This window comes from Somniosus microcephalus, chromosome 15, assembly GCF_052327205.1.
Source record: "Somniosus microcephalus isolate GS21.2 chromosome 15, FLI_Smic_1.0, whole genome shotgun sequence".
In the NCBI taxonomy this organism is placed as follows: domain Eukaryota; kingdom Metazoa; phylum Chordata; class Chondrichthyes; order Squaliformes; family Somniosidae; genus Somniosus; species Somniosus microcephalus.
Genome location: NC_141001.1, coordinates 78800904 through 78822373, shown reverse-complemented (window position 1 = coordinate 78822373; position 21470 = coordinate 78800904).

Genomic DNA, 21470 nt, shown 5'->3' with positions numbered 1-21470 from the left:
GTCCTCAGCAAAGGCCTGAGCTTCATCCCCTTACGCCCCCACCTCAATGAATTTCGAGCTCGGCACGATGTTGAGCTCTTTTTCCACCGCCTTCGTCTCCGTGCCCACTTCTCTGGTCAGGAGTCTTCCCCCTGCACAACTGACCCTTTCTCCCGCTTGCAGAATTCCCGTTCTACCTGGACCCCTCCCCCTGGCCTCTTACCCTCTCTAGATCTTTTCATCGCTAACTGCCGCCGTGAAATCGGCCGTCTCCATTTCTCTGCTCCCCTCACTCACTCCAACCTACCTCCCTCTGAACTTGAAGCACTCCATTCTCTTAGATCCAACCCTGACATTGCCATTAAACCCGCTGACAAGGGTGGTGCTGTTGCTGTTTGGCGTACTGATCTCTACCTAGCGGAAGCTGAAAGCCAACTCTCCGACACCTCCTCCTACCTCCACCTGGACCATGACATCACTACCGAACATCAAACCACCGTTTCCAAGACTGTCACTGACCTCATCTCCTCTGGAGATCTTTCCCCCGCTGCCACCAACCTCATAGTTCCCCAACCCCGCACAGCCCGCTTCTACCTCCTTCCCAAGATCCACAAACAGGACTGCCCTGGTAGACCCATCGTTTCAGCCTGTTCTTGCCCCACGGAACTTATCTCTTCCCATCTTGACTCTATCTTTTCTCCCCTTGTCCAGTCTCTTCCCACCTACATCTGCGACTCTTCTGATGCCCTCCGCCACTTTAACAGTTTCCAGTTTCCTGGCCCCAACCGCTTCCTTTTCACCATGGACGTACAATCCCTCTACACCTCCATCCCCCACCCGGATGGCCTGAGGGTGCTCCACTTCTTCCTTGAACAGAGGCCCGACCAGTCCCCATCCACCACCACCCTCCTCCTCCTGGCTGAACTTGTTCTCACATTGAACAACTTCTCCTTTAACTCCACTCATTTCCTCCAAATCAAAGGTGTTGCCATGGGTACCCGCATGGGTCCTAGCTATGCCTGCCTTTTCGTGGGCTATGTGGAACAATCTTTGTTCCAGTCTTACTTGGGTCCCCTCCCTCACCTCTTTTTCCGATACATTGATGAATGTATCGGTGCCGTTTCCTGCTCTCGCCCCGAACTTGACAATTTCATTCACTTTGCCTCCAATTTCCACCTTTCCCTCACCTTCACATGGTCCATCTCTGACTCTTCCCTTCCCTTCCTCGACTTCTCCGTCTCCATCTCTGGGGATAGGTTATCGACCAATATTCACTACAAGCCCACTGACTCCCACAGCTACCTGGACTACACTTCCTCCCACCCCACTTCCTGTAAGGACTCCATTCCATTCTCCCAGTTTCTCCGTCTCCGCCGTATCTGCTCCGACGATGCCACCTTCCACACCAGTGCTTCAGACATGTCTTCCTTTTTCCGCAACCGAGGATTCCCCTCTACCATGGTTGACACTGCCCTCGACCGTGTCAGTTCTATCTCCCGTACTTCTGCCCTCACCTCTGCCCCTCCCTCCCGGAACCACGATAGGGTTCCCCTTGTCCTCAACTTTCACCCCACCAGCCTCCACATTCAACGGATCATCCTCCGGCATTTCCGCTACCTCCAAAGTGATCCCACCATCAAACGTATCTTCCCCTCCCCTCCCCTTTCAGCATTCCGTAGGGGCCGCTCCCTCCGAGACACCCTAGTCCACTCCTCTATCACCCCAAACAGCCCTTCTCCTTTGCTTGGCACCTTCCCGTGCAAGCGGAGGAGTTGTAACACTTGCCCCTATACCTCCCCCTTCCCACTGTCCAGGGCCCCAAACACCCCTTCCAGGTGAAACAGCGATTTACTTGTACTTCTCGCAATCTAGTATACTGTATTCGCTGCTCACGATGCGGTCTCCTCTACATTGGGGAGACCAAACGCAGATTGGGTGACCGCTTTGCGGAACACCTCCGTTCAGTCCGTAAGGGTGACCCCGAGCTGCCGGTCGCCTGTCATTTTAATTCACCGCTCCATTCCCACTCGGACCTCACCGTCCTTGGCCTCTTGTATTGTTCCCCGGAAGCTCAACGTAAACTTGAGGAACAGCACCTCATCTTCCGATTAGACACTCTGCAGCCTTCCAGACTCAATATCGAGTTCAACAATTTCAGATCATAACCTCGGCCCCTATTACACATTTTTTCTTGTAATTTTTCCACTCCTTTCCCCCCCCCCTTTCCTTTTGATTCTCTCTCACACCTGGCAGCTATCTCTTGCCCTGCCAGTACACTTTACACCTAATCTCAGCCTATTACCATCTCGTCTAGCTCTTTTACTTCTTTTGTTTCTTTCACTTCTTTTGTCCGATCGCAACCCTGCCTTCGATCTATTTTCTTTTCTTTCCAGTTTTGAAGAAGGGTTCGACCCGAAACGTCAACTCAAATTTCTCTCCACGGATGTTGCCTGACCTGCTGAGTTTTTCCAGCATTTTCTGTTGTTATTTCCAACAAGAGAGAGTCTAGCCACCTCCCCTTTATATTCAACGGGATTACCATCGCCGAATCCCCCACCATCAGCATCCTGGAGGTCACCATTGACCAGCAGCTTAACTAGTCATTCATGCCTTTGTTACCTTTAGACTTGACTATTCCAACGCACTCCTGGCTGGCCACCCACATTCCACCCTACATAAAGTTGAGGTCATCTAAAACTCGGCTACCCATGTCCTAACTCGCACCAAGTCCCGTTCGCCCATCACCCCTGTGCTCGCTGACCTACATTGGCTCCCGGTTAAGCAGCGCCTCGATTTCAAAATTCTCATCCTTGTTTTCAAATCCCTCCATGGCCTCACCTGTTCCTATCTCTGTAATCTCCTTCAGCCCCACAACTCCCCAATATATCTGCACTCCTCTAATTCTGCCCTCTTGCACATCCCCAATTATAACCTTTGGTGGACGTGCCTTCTGTTGCCTAGGCCCTAAGCTCTGGAATTCCCTGCCTAAACCTCTCCGCCTCGCTATCTCTCTTTCCTCCTTTAAGACGCGCCTTAAAACCTACCTCTTTGACCAAGCTTTTGGTCACCTGCCTTAATTTATCCTTATGTGGATCGGTGTCAAATTTTTTGTCTTAAAATACTTCTGTGCAGCACCTTGGGACGTTTTACTATGTTTAAGGTGCTATATAAATATAAGTTGTTGTTATTGTTGTAGACCAGCCACATAAATACTGTGGCTACAAGAGCTGGCCAAAGGCTGGGTATTCACCTCCTGACTCCCCAAAGCTTTTCCACTATCTACAAGGCACAATTCAGGAGTGTGATAGAATACTCTCCACTTGCCTGGATGAGTGCAGCTCCAACAACACTCAAGAAGCTCGACACCATCCAGGACAAAGCAGCCAGCTTGATTGGCACCCCATCCACCACCTTAAACATTCACTCCCTCCACCACCAGCACACCATGGCTGCAGTGTGTACCATCTACAAGATGCACTGCAGCAACTCGCCAAGTCTTCTTCGACAGCACCTCCCAAACTCAGGACCTCTACCACCTAGAAGGACAAGGGCAGCAGGTGCATGGGAACTCCACCACCTCCAAGTTCCTCTCCAAGTCACACACCATCCTGACTTAGAAATATATCGCCGTTCCTTCATCGTCGCTGGGTCAAAATCCTGGAACTCCCTCCCTAACAGCACTGTGGGAGTACCTTTACCACACGGACTGCAGCGGTTCAAGAAGGCAGCTCACCACCACCTTCTCAAGGGCAATTAGGGACGGGCAATAAATGCTGGCCTTGCCAGTGACGCCCACATACCAAGAATGAATAAAAGAAAAATTAGCCAAAACAGCAGTGCCACTCTGACAGCGCTTCGTGACCAACTTACTGCCAACATTCAGCAATCTGCCTGTAATATTGTGGAAGATGGCCTAAAAATGACTGAATATCAGTGAACAGAAGCCTCAAGCTAAACAGTTATGACAGCAGAACAGAAAATAGGAACATTTTGTTTACAGTAAGCAGAGCCATGAAATTATGCTCTCTGTGTGACTCTTGGTTCTGTACTGTTGATGTGATTTTTCCTGTTTTCTATGCTCTGTCCTCATTTGAGTGGTGAAATCATAATTATATGCATAATATATACATTCACTCACTTGACACAAGTAGCCTGGTTGAAGACATTATAAATATTCAAATCAGATCTTTACTAACCTCAACTTTTTCATAAATATATAAAAATATTCCTTGAGTTTTAATGTTTTGCTCTCCACAGGTGGTGGTAAGCAAGGACTCTGGCTGATGTTGCTTTTCATGCTTCCACTACTCTATTTCCTTATGGATATCCACACCAGGGGACAACATTTAAATGAATTCAAACAGTGGTAGAAATGTTAAATATGCAATCTTTAGCATTTCACAACACAAAGCAGAGTGTGAAAACACATCTACTGTTACTCTACATTCCTGTAAACATGGATTTTGCTATTGCACCATTATTTTTTGCCAGGAGCGCACGCAGCACATTTAATATTCATTCAAACAACATCAAATCCTCATTGAAATCACACATTTTCCACAAAATGGAGTTATGAAATGTGAACACAATGGAACACAAGTGATTTCATATACTGTATAAACATATATGTATTATATTGGTAGTTTATACTTCCTTATAGTTCCATGAGTTTGTTAATGTAGGTTAATGTAAATATTCTTATATGCCTCGTTTCTCCATTCTTGCTAATTCCCTTCCCTCTCTTCCTCTCTAAAGGTATTCCCCTCCACCGTGGTTGACAGGGCCCTCAACCATGCCCGTTCCATTTCCCTCACTTCTGCTCTCACCCCTCCCCCTCCCTCCCTGAACCACAATATGGTTCCCCTTGCCCTCTCCTTCCACCCCATCAGCCTCCACTTTCAACAGATCATCTTCCGCCATTCCCGCCACCTCCAGCGAGATCCCACCTCAAACACATCTTCCCCTCCCCTGTCCTTTCAGAATTCTGAAGGGACCATTCCCTCCTCGACACCCTGGTCCACTCCTCTATCACCCCCAACATCCACTCCTCTTCCCAGGGTTCCTTCCCGTACAAGTACAGAAGATGCAACACCTGCCCTTTTCCCTCCTCCCTTCCCACCGTCCAGGGTCCCAAACACTCCTTCCAGGTGAAACAGCAATTTACTTGTCCTTCTTTCAACTTAGTATACTGTACTGCTGCTCACGATCACAGATTGGGTGATTGCTTTGCAGAACACCTCCATTAAGTCTGCAAGCGTGACCCCCGAGTTTCCGGTCACCTGTCATTTTAATTCACCAGACCACTCCCACTCTGACCTCTTTGTCCTCGGTCTTCTACACTGTTCCAACGAAGCTCTACATAAGCTCGAGGAATGGCACCTCATCTTTTTATTAGGCACTTTACAGCCTTCCGGACTCAACATTGAGTTCAACAATTTCAGATCAAAACCTCTGCAACTATATTTTCAAACGGCAGTTGTTGCTGATGGTTCTGATATTCCCATTTATTCCTCCTCTAGAACCATCTTTTGTTTCTTTACTTGTTCTATTACCATCTCCTTTCACCTTGCACCATCATTTGTTATTTAATCTCTCCTGCCTTCCAACCTATCACAGACCTTCCCTTTTGTTCTATCCTCCCCTCCCCACTTTCCCTGCCCCTGTACAGTACTTGCTTAAAACCTGTTACTTTTGTCAGAACTGGAAAAGATTAGAGATGTGTTTCCATCTCAGATTTTCAGCATTTTGCTTTTGTCTCTAAAAGTATTGCCTTCTGCTGGGATGTGGCTCCACAGGCACAAACTGCCTAATGGTACCTCACCCAAGTGACTATTATTGACATGGGATCCAGGACAATAAATGTCAGGAGGTAATTTGAGGGCGTCACAGCTGAATCTGCTTGTATCCTACCTATGCATACTTCCAGCAGGTGCACTAATGTCTCCAAAATGTCAGCAGGGCTGTGCTAAGATACTCACCCCGTTATGTACACTTTTGAACCAAGCCACAGCAGCAGAAATCCAGGCTGCAGGGCTTCTTTGATATTGACAGGGGTGCAGGGCATAAAGCTGCAGTCGTACCCTATAAAAATAGAAAAGGCTATTTACTCAGTCAGTGTACAGATGGACAACCTGAGCACCCTCCAGATTCTGAGAGCTGAATGACTCTTACACCCTATGACATTCCAACATGCAAGGTCTGTTTGAGTGAGATAGCCGACTGGATAATTGAATCCTGTGGAACGTTGGCTCTCCATTTCGAATTTAACTGATGGCACTAGGCATCATGTCAGCCAATAAAGCTGAGGAGCTCCACAGTGAGCATCATGCCAAAACCAGGAACCTCATTGAGTAATACTTTGGAGGCTTGAAGGAATGTTTCATTCAGGCGATGCCTTGCAGTATGTCCCAGGGAAGGCGTTCAAGGTAGTGATGGGGTGCTATATCACAATATTACAATTAAGAGAGGCACCACGGTGCTGGAGGCTGATGAGCAGCCTTCAAGGCAAAGAGGAACTTGGCTCATGTGGATGAAGCATTACAGCCAAGCAGCCAATAGTGTACAAGTTATGTTGTCTGCGTCATATACTCCTGGTAGCACCCAGACTTGCACTCAAGCTATGCTTTGAGCTTGTAATACTTAATCCAATATTCTCCATTCCAATTGTAATACAAAGAAAGGAAAATTCCCCCCCACCACCCAACCCCAGCTTTGCTAATTCACTGCAAAAGGTACAACTTTTAATGTACTTCTGATGACTATGTGCCTGCAGGTCTGCGCTTTGCTCTAGCTTTTAAAGGTGCACAGAATGCAACACATCGGAATTCCTGAGACAGCAAGGATGCTTCCCGAACATGCCCCTAAATGAATGCTCTAGGGAGGCTAGCACCACAGAGCAGCGGCCGCCTCTTGTACTCTCAGCTCAGGTCCATTGGAAGACCTGGGGCCAATACAAATCAGCGCAACATAGGCACAAGGCCTTTGTCTCCTGACTTTTCGTTCTTTCTGCACCTGGCACACGCCTGCAGCATCGGTGCTTGGGAGGTGAATTTCAGATGAACAGCCCTCACACTGACAGGGGGCCTATTTACAGCTATCATCAGTGGCTCAGGGAGTTCAATCATTGCCCATCGAAGGACCTGGGTTACATAAGGTTTTCCCCAGAGGCTGATATTTAACGTATTAACGGTATTAGCAATGATATCTTTAGAAGAGGAGGAATTCGCCTCAGATAGCCCAATGTGATATTAGGAAACGCCCTTGAACATTTTACTGGATTTTTTTAGTGTTCATTTAAAGAACATAGAGCCAAAATGGAGTTTTCAGCATGCCTCAAAAAACTACTGAAATTGATTAAGAGGTAAGCAAATTAGTGGAATAACAACAGAAAATGCTGGAAAAACTCAGCAGGCCAGGCAACATCCGTGGAGAGAGAAATAGAGTCAACGTTTCGAGTCAAACTCTTTGTCAAGCAAATTAGTGGACAAGGGTTCAAATTACTTGGATTTTCTGAAGGTAATTAATCCATTAAAAGATTATAGAGCTCAGCGGTGGTTTACCCAGAAGTGGACAAGGGTGTTTCATGACAGATGCACATGATGGAAACTTCTTGAGATTTTGCGAGGTTCATTCATTTAAAAATGATTGATTACTCCCAGCATGGATTAGGCCATGCGCTGGACAAATGGGAGGATGTGCCAGTGCAGCAGCAGATTTAAAGAACTAACAACAGAAAAAGCTGGAAAATCTCAGCAGGCCAGGCAGCATCCGTGGAGAGAGAAACAGAGTTAACGTTTCAGGTCGAAACCCTTCCTCAGAACTGAGAAAAAAAGCAGGAAATAAAACAGATGGAAAAGCAAGTTGGGCCTTGGAAATGGGGAGGGGATGAAAGAACAAAAGGGAAGGTCTATGGGAGGTGAAGAGACATTAAGAGATATTAAGGCGAGACGAGATGGTAATAGGACAGATTAAGAAACAAAAGATGGCTCTAGATGTAGTGTGAAATGCACCCGCAGAATGAAAGACAGCTGCCATGTGGGAGAGAAAATAAAAGGGGAAAAGGCACAAACCAAAAGTTTGGATAAAAAATATATAAATATGATAGGGGCCGAGGTTATGATCTGAAATTGTTGAACTCGATATTGAGTCCAGAAGGCTGTAAAGTGCCTAAACTTCCTAAACAAGGCTGCTGAGGGTACTGCCAAAGATAAAGGAGGAGGGAGCACTGCCCCCTTTATTGATAGAGTCCTGAAGGTGATACTGTAGAATGTGCAACAAGGGGAGTTTGCCATCTTTGGGTCTGAGGGGCAAACTGTTACCTGACAAATGCAACACTGCACAACAAGTTGGCTGAGCTGTCAGATGTCAAATGAGGCATCTGGAAAGTGACAATTGCGTAGAACTTTAAAGTGGTGATGGCTCTCACTGCCACAGGCAAAGCTGTTCCATTCCTCGACAAAGTTTACATGTCAGACAGCAGGAAATGGCAAGGTTCTGAGCCTGCCTCTCTCTGGTGAAGCATAAGCAATGGAGATGGATCTCCTCAGATATGCCCAATGTAACTCTGGTGGGATCTAGAGACTTGCCTCCTTGGGTAAGAGTGGGCTGCTGCAGGTGCACCTGCCTCTGTGCATTCCTGTGAAACCCCTCCTTGTCCTTTAGCTCCCTGAGGACAAGAGCAAGAAAAACTATCAAAGACAAGCATGAAATTCGACATCAGTGGGGGTGGAAAACGGACGGTTTCAGGTCAGCCACCACTTATATGCCCCGCTCGATTTTACTTTTGGTTGACTTCAGTGAAAAATAAAATCAGGCGAGTGTATAAAGGACAACCAATCCGCTTGTGCCCGTTTTGAGCTGCTGTCGAAGTTGAACTTCACTCCCAGAAAGTGAGTTCGCAAATGTCTCTGTTTCATATAGTCCTTCAGGGATGATGACACATTTCTGGAGCAGAAAATGAAAATGCTAGGTAGGGAAGTCCTACCCTAACTAAAATTATTTTGTACCCTCAGTGAGGACTGTACACACCAGTAGCATGTGCCTCGTGCAAATTCAACGCAATCTGGCTAGAAAATAAATAGGCAGTGTGATCCCGGCACAGGCTAGGCACACAACTTTTTCCCAGCGCCCTGCATCGGATGTGCACCACTGGCACAGGTGAGCAGAAAATGGACTCTTAAAAACCTTAGGGGGAAAAATTGGGTATCGCCCATTTTGGGGCGCTAATATCGGCCGGGGGCAAAGTTTAGCGCCCGGCGGTAATTATTGCATCCAACTGCAAAATTCGCCTCCATTGCCCCTGGAGGTGATTTGAGCACTAAATCAAGCACTACACACCTCTGTTAAGGCACTAACGTCGGGGAGTAAGGTGCTACCTCACAGCGCTACCAAAGCTCAGGTGATGTCAATTACCATGGAACTCAGACATACTGGTGCCATCCAGCCTTCTTGCTGCTCAGCCACAACCTTCTCATTGCAGCGTTGAATCCCGGCCTGCAAACACCTAACTACTATTGAGCTTAAACTAGTGATGGATACTCAGAAGACCAGGGAGAGAGTTTGGCGTTTTAGCGACCAGGCATTGGTGGCTCTGGTTGGCGCTGTTGAACGGCGACAAGCAGTGCTCTTTCCAGAGAGTGGCAGGAGGCCATTGCCCCGGGAGTTACTCACTCACACGCTGTCCTTTTTCTTGCAGGCCAAGCTTTCACATAATTGAAGAGAGACCCAGTGGACGGGAGGAGGATTGGCGGACCTATACCCCCTCACTGAATTGGAAGACAGAGTCCACAGACACGTTGCGAGCCAATCGTAGGTGCCGTCGCCGCTGGAGAGGGCGACCCCCTTGGAGATAGCAGTGATATGTTCATCAGCTTTCTCTCCTCTCTCATACCACTTCCCCCTCACAACACCAGCCTTTTACACTTTCAATCTAATTAACTGTCTCCAGTCCTTGCTCCCTTCCTGACACCTGACCTCACAGTAAAGCCACTCTTGTGTCTTCCTGCTTTCAGATAGTGAACCACTAGCTGACCAGCCTGTCCCTCAGCCTGCCAGTGACAGCGACGCGCCAGAGGAGGAGGAAGAGGAAACCAGAGCCTCACCACCTGTATCTCCCGAGGGGGACACTTCCGACACTGGGGCCAAATGTTCCCTGGAGGGGAGCAGGGGATTAGGATCTGATGTGGGCGAAGCTCCTGGACACAGCGGGCTGCAGCAATGCAATGGGGGAAGGGAAGCTCGGGGGCCATCTCCCCGGAGGGTGAGTAGGCGCACGAGCTCTGCTGCACAGGACTCGGACTCAGCCCTCGATATCTCGGCGATGAATACCCAGGCCTTGAGCATGCACACTGAGCTCATGGGTGCAATGGCAAGGGTGCCCAGCAGCATGGATGCACTGGCTAGAAGGGTGGAGGAGTCTGCCACCAGCACAGCTGTCATCTGTGTGCAAACATTTGAACCCATCCTTACCTCATTGCAGAGGATTGTTGAATTGCAGAGACCCTGGTGAACCAGAGCCCTTGCCGCGTATAATGGGTGAGGTGGCAGGATCGATTGCAGCACAGGCCGACGCAACGCAACAGCTTAGTGCTGCAATCGAGACATTGGCTGATGCCATCCAGTCTCAGACTGCTCTCATGCAGTCTCAGATTGATGTCACGCAAGTGCTGACTGCTGCCATCATCGCTGGATCGCCCACAGTCCACTAGGGATCTCATGGTACCGCAGCAGGCCAGCAATCTGTGCTTGAGCAGATTGCTCCGGATGCTGAGGTGCTTGATACGCTTATCAATTACTTCATAAAAGGTGATGAGTCGAAGAAGAGATGATGAGTCGAAAGAAGAGATGAATAAGGCTTTTATTAGCTAAGAAGAGACCATGCTTCTTCGTGAGTGACTGAACAAGTCTGAACGAAACCCACACAGTGGTGGGTGGAGTCAGCTGAGGCATGCCTCCATACACAGCGCCACCCAGAGGTGGCAATATACAATACAGTGGTTTACCACATTCACCCCTTGTTTAATGTGAAGTCCGGCGGGGTGAAGGGTACTACAAGTTAAGTCTATCAGGAGGCCTTGTCTGACATCCTGATCGTCGTGGTGGCGGCGGTGGTGTTGCAGCATCCGACGTCGGGTCTGGTGTCTGGGTGGTTGGCGAAGATTCCTGGGGCTTTGGCATGCCGTCTGCAGGGGTTGGGTTGGGAGGGATGGTGGGGGATAACAGTGGTAAGGGGGATAACGGTGGTAAGGGGGATAACGGTGGTAATTCAGGGGTACCCGAGGGTGCGAGATCTCGTATGGAGACCGTGTCCTCCCGCCCGTCTGGGTATGTCACCCAGGCATACTGGGGGTTGGCGTGTAGGAGGTGCACCCGCTCGACCAGGGGGTCCATTTTATGCGTCCTCACGTGCCTCCGCAGTAGGACGGGCCCAGGAGAAGTCAACCATGCCGGTAGCGAGGTTCCCGATGTAGACTTCCGGGGGAAAACGAACATTTTCTCATGAGGGGTCGCATTAGTGGCAGTACAAAGCAGTGACCGAATGGAGTGAAGCGCTGCAGGGAGGACCTCCTGCCAGCGGGAGGTCGGAAGGCCCTTAGATTTTAGTGCTAAGAGGACTGCCTTCCAAACCGTCGCGTTCTCCCTTTCCACCTGGCCGTTCCCCCGGGGGTTGTAACTGGTGGTCCTGCTCGTGGCGATACCTCTTGTTAGCAGGTACTGCCGAAGTTCGTCGCTCATGAACGATGAGCCCCTGTCGCTATGTATATAGCTGGGGAACCCGAACAGAGCGAAGATGTCATTCAGACACTTGATGACCGTGGTACTGGTCATGTCTGGGCAAGGGATGGCAAAGGGGAAACGGGAGTACTCATCAACTATGTTGAGGAAGTACACATTGCGGTCAGCGGAGGGGAGGGGCCCTTTAAAATCGACGCTCAGGCGTTCGAAGGGGCGGGTGGCCTTGATCAGGCTTGCTCTGTCCGGCCTATAGAAGTGCGGTTTGCACTCGGCGCAGATTTGGCAGCTCTTGGTCATGGTCCTGACCTCCTCGATGGAGTAGGGCAGGTTACGGGATTTGATAAAATGGAAAAACCTGGTGACCCCCGGGTGGCAGAGGTCATTGTGGAGGGACTGCAGCCTATCACTCTGCGCGTTGGCGCATGTACCACGTGATAGGGCATCTGGGGGCTCATTGAGTTTCCCTGGCCGATACAAGATATCATAATTGTAGGTGGAGAGTTCGATTCTCCACCTCAAGATCTTGTCGTTCTTGATTTTACCCCTCTGCTTATTATTAAACATAAAAGCTACTGAACGCTGGTCAGTGAGCAGGGTAAATCGTTTCCCGGCCAGGTAATGCCTCCAGTGACGCACCGCTTCTACAATAGCCTGGGCCTCCTTTTCGACGGAGGAGTGTCTCGTCTCGGGGCCCTGGAGGGTCCTTGAGAAAAAGGCCACGGGTCTGCCCGCCTGGTTAAGGGTCGCGGCTAGGGCGAAGTCGGAGGCATCGCTCTCCACTTGGAAGGGGATGGACTCATCCACCGCGTGCATTGCGGCCTTCGCGATATCGTTCTTGATAAGAGTGAAGGCTGCACACGCCTCTGGTGTCAGGGGGAAGGAGGTGGCTTTGATGAGGGGCCTGGCTTTGTCTGCATAGAGGGGCACCCACTGGGCGTAGTAGGAGAAAAACCCCAGGCATCTCTTCAGTGCTTTTTGGCAGTGGGGAAGGGGTAGCTCCATTAGGGGGCGCATTCTGTCGGGGTCGGGCCCGATGACTCCGTTCTCCACCACGCAGCCGAGGATGGCCAGGCGCTTGGTGTGAAACATACATTTTTCCTTATTGTACGTTAGGTTCAGCCGTTGGGCCGTACGGAGGAAATTTGCTAGATTAACGTCGTGGTCCTGCTGGTCGTGGCCGCAGATGGTGACGTTATCCAAATAGGGGAAGGTTGCCCGCAGCGCGTTCTGGTCAACCATTCGGTCCATCTCCCTTTGGAAGACCGAAACCCCGTTGGTGACGCCGAAGGGGACCCTAAGGAAGTGGTAGAGGCGGCCGTTTGCCTCGAAGGCAGTATACTGGCGGTCCTCATGGCGGATGGGCAGCTGGTGGTACGCTGACTTAAGGTCGATGGTGGAGAATACTTTGTATTGCGCAATCTGATTGACCATATCAGATATGCGAGGGAGGGGGTACGCGTCCAGCTGGGTGTACCGGTTTATGGTTTGGCTGTAGTCGATTACCATGCGGCGTTTTGCAGTGGTTTTAACGACTACAACCTGGGCTCGCCAGGGGCTAGTGCTACCTTCGATAATGCCCTCCTTCAAGAGCCGCTCCACCTCAGAGCTGATAAAAGCTCTGTCCCCGGCACTGTACCGCCTGCTTTTGGTAGCGATGGGTTTACAGTCGCGGGTGAGGTTAGCGAACAGGGGAGGGGGGGGGACTTTTAATGTGGAAAGGCTGCAGGTGGTTTGCAGCGGGCGATTTAAAAGTTGTTGGTTGCAGACTGTGAGTGGGGGGAGGGGTCCACCGTATGCTAGTGTGACACTCTTAAGGTGGCACTGAAAATCCAACCCTAGCAGGACGGCAGCGCAAAGACGGGGCAGGACTAGCAGTTTAAATTTTTGATATTCAGTGCCCCCTACTGACAGGGTCACCACACAGTAGCCGCTGATGTCCATTGACTGGGACTTGGACGCCATAGAAATGCGATGGTGCGTTGGCAGAATCGTGAGGGAGTGGCTACGTACCGTGTCGGGGTGGACGAAACTCTCTGTGCTCCCGCTGTCGATCAGGCAACTGGTGGCGCGGCCGTTTACCGCGATATCCATCATGGAGCTGGATAGATGGTGAGGGTGGCCTTGATCCAGCGTCACGGAGGCCAGTATGTGGCTTAGTGAGTCACTATAGTCATCCGCCGAGACGGTGGTCGGTTCCGGTGACGAAATGGCGGTTGAGTGCGTTGGATACGATGGCGGCGGATGCCATGCGGCCGGGGGTACACAAAATGGCGGATAAGATGGCTGCTCCCACGGCCCGCACGCTGCGCTGCTGGCTGGCTTCCCCTTGCAGGCGTTAGCGTAATGGCCTTTCTTCCCGCAGCCCGAGCAGGTAGCTGTCTTAGCTGGGCAGTGCGCTCTGGGATGTTTTAACTGGCCACAGAAATAGCATTTTTGGGCCTGGTTACTGGGCATCGAAGCAGTTCTTACCGGAGGCTGCTGTCTCGGTTGGGTCGCTGCAGCGGTTGGTGCCGGGGGCGGCGGTCCCGTGTCCCACGGTTTCGATTGCCATGTCTCGGCGCCGTTACGGGGGTATGCCTCGAGGTTTCGGTGGGCCTCCTCTAACGAGAGCGCAAGGGCAATGGCCGTCTTCAGGTCGGGTTCCTTGCTTTCTAGCAGTCTCTGCCGGGTGTGGTCTGACTGGAGGCCCCTGACGAAGGCATCACAGGCGAGTCCCTGCGCGTGCTCCACAGCCGTTACCGCTTTACAATTGCAGTCTCTGCAGAGTGCCAGTAGCGCCCGTGCAAATGCCCCTACCGATTCTCCCGGTTGCTGCCTGCGGGATCCCAAGAGGTGTCGGGCGTAAATTGTGTTCACTGGGCGCGTATATTGCCCTTTTAGTAGCTCGAGGGCCGCCACGTACGTATTAGAGTCCCGGATTAGCATATATACTTGATGGCTCACCTGGGCGGTCAAAATTTTCAGTTTGTGATCCTCCTCTGTAACCTGTGAGATTGCGAGGAAGGATTCAAAGCAGCTCAGCCAGTGTTCAAACTTGGCTGATGCACCCACATCTTGAGGGTCGAGGTCCAGGCGTGGTGGTCTGAGGGCTCTCAGCAATGTCTGCTGTATCCGTTGCTGTTGTTGCTCCTCAGGTGTCGCCATTTAACTTTTAGCTAATAAAATTGATACGCTTATCAATTACTTCATAAAAGGTGATGAGTCGAAGAAGAGATGATGAGTCGAAAGAAGAGATGAATAAGGCTTTTATTAGCTAAGAAGAGACCATGCTTCTTCGTGAGTGACTGAACAAGTCTGAACGAAACCCACACAGTGGTGGGTGGAGTCAGCTGAGGCATGCCTCCATACACAGTGCCACCCAGAGGTGGCAATATACAATACAGTGGTTTACCACAGTGCTGCCCCATGGCAGTGTGTCGGTCGAGCAGGAAGGTGCTGTCCTGTCTCAGGATGACAGCATTCCTGCTCCCACCACTGCCACTTTCCCATTGCACTTGTCACCGCCTGCATCACAGCCAGCCCAGACTGCTGCCGCCCATGCAGAGTTGGTGCAGTCTGCAGCCGGGCCCTCCAGGCCCAGAGCTGGTCGAGGGCGACCTTCAAGGGCATCTGCAGTCTCTGGATCCAGCATTGAGCAGCCTTCCAGCAGCCTTGCTGCAGCCACTGGGGCCCCATTACAGAGGAGCAGTAGGGTAGGAAGGGGGGAAGTGCACAGGGGATGGAGATCACCCTCGAAGGCAGAAAACTAAAAATTATTAAGAAATGGGGGGAGTGTTTGTGGGAAAGTTTGATGTTCACCTTAATATATTTGTTTACTGTTTTGACGCTTATCTCGATGTTGTGAGAACGAGTTTTGTTAGTTTATGAATTGTTGGGTTTGTTTCTAATTGTTTGTCCTGAATAAATAAGACAGAGTTTGTAATGTAAATAAAACATTTTATTGTCAGTTTACAACTTTGCTGATTTGACCCATTTGAGCTTTGCCCAGCAATAGGGGCTGTGGGATGCTTGCGATGATGTGCTTCTTCATCCCAGAAGTCATCTTCTCTGTCATTTGTTAGAAGTGGTGCCTTATCAGGCGTTCACGGACGGCCCTTGCGAGGCAACATTGTGCGCCTCCCTCCCACATTGGTGCTGCTGATCCTCCTCTTCATCCTCCTCCTACATAAGAACATAAGAACATAAGAAATAGGAGCAGGAGTAGGCCAATCAGCACGGTGATCCTGCTCCGCCATTCAATAAGATCATGGCTGATCTGATCTTAACCGCCAATCTACTATCACAGAACCATCTCCTGAATCTAACAGAATTAGACACACGAAATAGGAGCAGGATCAGGCTACACGGCCCCTGGGCCCGCTCCGCTGCCCACAGGGCCATGTCCGATCCGAACCTAGACTCATGTCCAAATTCCTGCCTGCTCCCTGTAACCCTTAATTCCCTTTACTTCTAGGAAACTGTCTATTTCTGTTTTAAATTTATGTAATGATGTAGCTTCTACAGCTTTTTGGGGCAGCATATTCCATGGACCTACCACCCTCTGAGTGAAGTAGTTCCTCCTCATCTCAGTTTTGAAAGAGCAGCCCCTTATTCTAAGACTATGTCCCCTAGTTTCACCCATCATCGGGAACATCCTCCCCGCATCCACCCATTCCAACCCCTTCACAATCTTATATGTTTCAATAAGATCGCCTCTCATTCTTCTGAACTCCAATGAGTAGAGTCCCAATCTGCTCAACCTCTCCTCATATGTCCATCCCCTTATCCCCGGGATTAACCGAGTGAACCTTCTTTGTACTGACTCGAGAGCAAGTATGTCTTTTCTTAAGTATGGACACCAAAACTGTATGCAGTATTCCAGGTGCGGTCTCACCAATACCTTGTACAACTGAAGCAATACCTCCCTATTTTTATATTCTATCCCCTTAGCAATGAAAGCCAACATTCCATTGGCCTTCTTAATCACTTGCTGCACCTGCATACTAACCTTTTGAGTTTCGTGCACCAGGACCCCCAGATCCCTTTGTACTTCAGTACTTTCCAGTTTCTTGCCATTAAGATAATAACTTGCTCTACGATTTTTCCTGCCAAAGTGCATAACTTCACACTTTCCAGTATTGTATTCCATCTGCCAAATCTCTGCCCACTTACTTAGCCTGTCTATGTCCCCTTTTTATGTCCTCCTCACTCACTACTTTCCCTCCCATCTTAGTATCATCTGCAAACTTTGATATGTTACACTTGGTCCCCTCCTCCAAATCGTTAATATAGATTGTAAAGTGTTGGGGACCCAGCACTGACCCCTGCGGAACACCACTAGTTACTGATTGCCAGTCTGAGAATGAAGCATTTATCCCAACTCTCTGCCTTCTGTTAGATAGCCAATCCTCTATCCATGCCAGAATATTACCCCCAATCCCGTGATTTTTTATCTTAAGCAATAATCTTTTGTGTGGCACCTTGTCAAGTGTCTTTTGGAAGTCTAAATACACTACGTCCACTGGTTACCCTTTATCCACTCTATATGTTACTTCCTCAAAGAACTCCAGCAAATTTGTCAAACATGATTTCCCCTGCATAAAACCATGCTGACTTTGTCCTATTAAATTATGATTATCCAAATGTCCTGTTACTGTCTCCTTAATAATGGACTCCAAAATTTTACCTACCACAGATGTTAGGCTAACCGGTCTATAGTTTCCAGCCTTCTGTCTACTGCCCTTTTTAAATAAGGATGTTACATTAACAGTTTTCCAGTCTGCCGGGACCTTTGCTGAGTCCAGGGAGTTTTGGAAAATTATTACTAATGCATCCACAATCCCTACCGCCACTTCTCTCAAGACCCTAGGATGTAAGCCATCAGGTCCAGGTGATTTATCCGCCTTGAGTCCCATTATTTTACCGAGTGCCACTTCCTTAGTGATTTTGATCGTGTTTAGCTCCTCCCCCCCATAGCCCCCTGTTTGTCCAGTGTTGGGATATTCTTAGTGTCCTCTACTGTAAAGACTGATACAAAATATTCATTCAGTGTTTTTGCCATCTCTATATTTCCCACCATTAATTTCCCAGTCTCATCCTCTAAGGGACCAACATTTACTTTAGCCACCCTTTTTCTTTTTATATAACTATAAAAACTCTTACTATCTGTTTTTATATTTTTGCTAATTTACTTTCATAATCTATCTTCCCTTTCTTAATCAATCTTTTTGTTATTTTTTGCTGTCTTTTAAAGTTTTCCCAATCCTCTATCCTCCCAATAGATTTGGCTACCTAATATGCCCTTGTTTTGAGTTGAATACTATCCTTAATTTCTTTACTTAGCCACGGATGGCTGTCTTTTCTTTTACACCCTTTTCTTCTCAGTGGAATATATATTTTTTGGAAGTTGTAAAATAACTCCTTAAATGTACACCACTGATCATGTATCATCTTACCCTTTAATCTATTTTCCCAATCCACTCTACTCAATTCCACTCTCATACCTTCATAGTCTCCTTTATTCAAGCTTAGCATGCTTGTTTGAGATCCAACCTTCTCACCCTCTAATTGAATATGGAATTCAACCATGTTATGGTCACTCATTCCAAGGGGATCCTTTACTAGGACATTTTTAATTAATCCTGTCTCATTACACAGGACCAGATCTAAGGTTGCTTGCCCCCTGGTCGGTTCAGTTACATACTGCTCAAGAAACTCATCCCTAATACACTCAATGAACTCATCCTCAAGGCAGCCCTGCCCAATTTGATTTGTCCAATTAATATGATAGTTAAAATCCCCCATAATTATAGATGTTCCCTTATTACAAGCCTCAACTATTTCCTGATTGATACACCGTCCAACAGAGTTGCAACTGTTCGGAGGCCTATAGATTACGCCCACCAGTGTTTTTTTCCCCTTATTATTCCTTATCTCCACCCAAACTGTTTCATTATCCTGATCTTTTGACCCAATATCATGTCTCTGTATTACAGTGATTCCTTCCTTTATCAACATAGCCACCCCACCTCCCCTTCCTTCCTGCCTGTCCTTCCTGATCATTAAATAACCTGGTATGTTTAATTCCCAGGCATTGTCACCCTGCAACCATGTTTCTGTAATGGCCACAAGATCATACCCATATGTAGTTATTTGTGCCATTAACTCGTCTATTTTGTTACGAATGCTACATGCATTCAGATAGAGAACTTTCAAGTATGTTTTGTGACACGTAGTTCCTGCTTTTGCCCTTTTTATTACTTTACCTTTTACTCCATACCTTCTGCCCCTTCCTGACATGCTCTGGTTTTTAATTTCTCCACTGCTACCTAAGTATATGACCTTCTCTGTTGTCATTTTTATTATTTGCCCTCTAGGAACCTCCCCTCCTCTGCCTCCTCCTCCCCCTCCTCCTCTCCCTCTTCCTCCTCCTGAGGTGGTGCACCAATCCCTGGTGGCAATGGCTGGGTCCTCATAATTGCAAGGTTGTGAAGTATGCAGCACACAACAATGAAAAGTGAGACTCACTCGGGAGAGTACTGCAGGGCTCCTCCAGAGTGATCAAGACACTGGAACCATTGTTTCAAGACACCGATCATCTGCGCAATGAGGTTCCTGGTCGTGCTGTGGCTCTCATTGTATTGGAGCTCTGCAGGAGTGTTGGGGTTACGGAGTGGTGTCTTCAGCCAGGTGCAGAGTGGACAACCCTTGTCCCCGAGGAGCCATTGTGGTAAACCACTGTTATACCTGCCTGTGTGGGTGTTTGTATTCCACTGTGTACATGTCTGTACATGCCTCGGCTGACTCCTCCCACGAGTCCAGTTATAAAGGTGACTGCTCCACAGTCCCTCTGTATTCTGGACTGGTCGACCACTCGAGGCACACCTTCATTCTCTTGTTAATAAAAGCCTGTTAATTACTCGCTTAACCTCAGTCTTTTGAGTAATTGATAGCGCATCAATTTTATTAACAAGATTTTTTTATAATGGAGAAGATCCTCACACCAGCATGCCTGGACTTAGACCATCGGGAGGCCGACGCATCCACCAAGTTTGCTCACTGGCTTAGGTGCTTTGAAATATTCCTGATCGCCTCCGCTGCAACGGTCAAATCGGATGAGGACAAACTGGATGTCCTGACCTCCAAAGTGAACCACCGATCGTACTCGGTCATCCAAGACGCGACCTCGTACACGGCTGCTCTCAAGCTCCTCAAGGACCAGTACACGCGCCCAGTGAATGAGGTGTACGCCAGGCACCTCCTGGGGAGTCGTAAACAACAACCTGGGGAATCGACCGAGGAATACCTTCAGGCACTGTCTGTGCTTGGCCAGGCCTGTGGTTGTAATGATGTAAAGGCCGCCGTGTACACAGAGGAACTTATCCGGGACGCTTTTGTAGCGGGCCACAGGTCCAATTACACCCGACAGTGACTGTTGGAGCAGAGTGACCTCGACCTCAACAAGGCCTCTGAACTCGCACTATCATTGGACGCAGCCTACCGGGGCATGGATGCCTACTCCTCTGCACCGTGGATGCTGCAGGGAACGACAGCCTGGGACACGGTAGGACCGTCTCAAAGCGCCATGCCACCCCAACCACATCCCAGCAATGGCCCAACTACCGCAGCAGTGTCCCAAGGCCAGAAATGCTACTTATGTGGCCAGGCCAAACACCCCAGAGCACGCTGCCCGGCAAAAAATGCGATCTGCTCGGGCTGCGGGAAGAAGGGACACTACGCCAGCGTCTGCAGGGCGAAAGCCACCCCGAACCCCAGCAGCGCTGCGTGTGGGCCGTGCGGGCCGGCATCTTGGGCCTCCCCAGCCATGTGCGAACCACCGGAACAGCAGCCATTTTGGACGCCTCCAGCCACATGGGGATCATGGACGCCGCCATCTTGGACACCAGCCGGGACGCAGCAGGCCCCCAACACTGCCTCATCTGATACCCGCAGCGACACACCGACCCCTACGCTGGCCTCCATTACGCTGGACCAAGCGAGACCGCACCAACTGGCCCGGTCCACAATGGACATTAAGGTAAATGGTCACGAAACAACCTGCCTTTTTGACTCTGGGAGCACGGAGAGCTTCATCCACCCCGACACGGTGCAGCGTTGCTCTCTCCCAGTCCTGACTGCGCACCAGCGGATTTCTATGGCCCCCGAGTCCCAGTCAGCGGACATTGGCGGCTACTGCGTGGTGACACTCTTAGTAGACGGGACTGTGTACGATAATTTTAAACTTCTGGTCCTGCCCCACCTCTGCGCTGCCGTTCTACTGGGGTTAGATTTTCAGTGCCACCTTAAAAGTGTTACGATGGCATACGGTGGACCCCTCCCCCCACTCACAGTCTGCAGCCAGCAGCTTCCAAACTGCCCGCCACGCACCAGATGCAACCTCTCCACACTCAGAGTCACCCCCCCCCCAACTGTTTGCTAACCTCACCCCCGACTGTAAGCCCATCGCCACAAAGAGCAGGTGATACAGTGCCGGGGACAGGGTTTTCATTAAAACCGAAGTGGAGCGGCTCCTGAAGGAGGGGATTATTTAGGGCAGCACCAGCCCCTGGCGAGCCCAGGTTGTGGTCGTTAAGACCGGCGAGAAGCAGCGCCTGGTCATCGACTACAGCCAGACAATAAATCGCTACACCCTGCTGGACGCCTACCCACTCCCCCGCATAGCTGATATGGTCAACCAGATCGCGCAGTACCGCGTCTGCTCGACCACTGACCTGAAATCAGCGTACCACCAGCTCCCCATCCGCCCTGAGGACCGCCAG